Here is a 1,529-nt window from a genome sequence, read left to right as displayed (position 1 = left end):
GCCCAGGCTGGAGTACAGTGGCGCGATCTCGGCTCACTGCAAGCTCCGCCTCCCGGGTGCACGCCATTCTCCTGCCTCAGTCTCCAGAGTAACTGGGACTGAAGGCGCCTGCCACCACTCCCGGCTAACTTTTTTTTTTTTTTTCTTTTCACTGGAGACGGGGTTTCACCGTGTTAGCCAGGATGGTCTTGATCTCCTGACCTTGTGATCCACAGGTCTCAGCCTCCCAAAATGCTGGGATTACAGGCGTGAGCCACCACGTCCAGTCAAGAACGAGATTTTGTCCAAAGAAGTGAGTCATCTCTAATTTCAGCAGTTCTAAAACAATCATCATTATGGTTTATATCACACAACATTACAATGATTTGGTTACTTAACCTAATTTCCACCAGCCTGTAATGAAGTCAAAGAGAAGAATTTTATCTTATGAGCCTTTGTACTGTGCTTGACAAAACATTTTAGTTCATGCATGGCACACAATAAATATTTTTAAAAGAATACAAAAAATTAAGCTCATAAAATCTGTGAATGACATAAAGCTAGGGAGATGGGCAGCTCATACATTAAGTACAAAATCAAGACTCCAAGTTATCTCTAAAATCAAGCTAAAATCTAACAAGTGGCATTTTCAAATCTTTTATTCAGACTTTCTAATAAAATACCCAAATATAGATCTGAAAGGAAATTGACAAAACTGCAATTCATAAAAATACTCTCAGGAATTAAAGTTCACAACAACATCAAAACGAACCAGTGTGAAACAGCCTCTTTGGAAAACTAATGCAGGTTTGTGACTGTGGCCCAAAGACCTGGGGCCTGGTAAACCCAGGAACCAGCCCACCGGCACCATCAGAACTCATATACCAGGACACAAGAAGTGTGAAGCTCTTCCTCCACTTTAAAAGGAAGATAATATTTTTAGTTCTACAGGAGGAAGAAACTTGCTATTGAAAAGATCTAGCTATGTCAAAGAAGCAAAGGTCAAAGAATATGCAGAGAAATTGCAAAAAGCCCCAGAGGGAAGCAAAGAGAGGGAGGCACAGCTGCAACAAATTAAAAATAGGAACAGGGATTCTCTGGTCAGAAAATAACCACCTCCTGATGGAGTTAGAATCTTTCCAAAAAGCAACATTCTAGAATCATCCAGGAGATTTCTGCAATAGAGAATAGCCTTGTAAAAACTAAAAGAATTACAGATGAATACAAAAATATATCGGAGAGCTGGGCAAACAAATGATTCCAGGGAATAAGCAAAATGAGCCTCTGTTATGTCTCTGCAAGAATCTGAACTGTATCTGAATTAAACCAATGAAAGAACCACCTTCTTGGAAGGGAAAAAAAAAAAAAAAAAAAAAAAAAAAAAAACTTTACCATGAAAGAAAATCTCCTGAAATCTGTTCAGAAGATGCAAGATTAAGCTAATGATGTGTGTGTGTGTGTGTGTGTGTGTGTGTGTGTGTGTGTGTGTGTGTGTGTGTTAGAAATCTACAGAATGGTAACTGCAAGAGAATTCCAGAACCCCCAAGCTC

Source organism: Macaca nemestrina, chromosome 1, assembly GCF_043159975.1.
Source record: "Macaca nemestrina isolate mMacNem1 chromosome 1, mMacNem.hap1, whole genome shotgun sequence".
NCBI lineage: Eukaryota > Metazoa > Chordata > Mammalia > Primates > Cercopithecidae > Macaca > Macaca nemestrina.
This window is presented reverse-complemented; position numbering follows the sequence as displayed.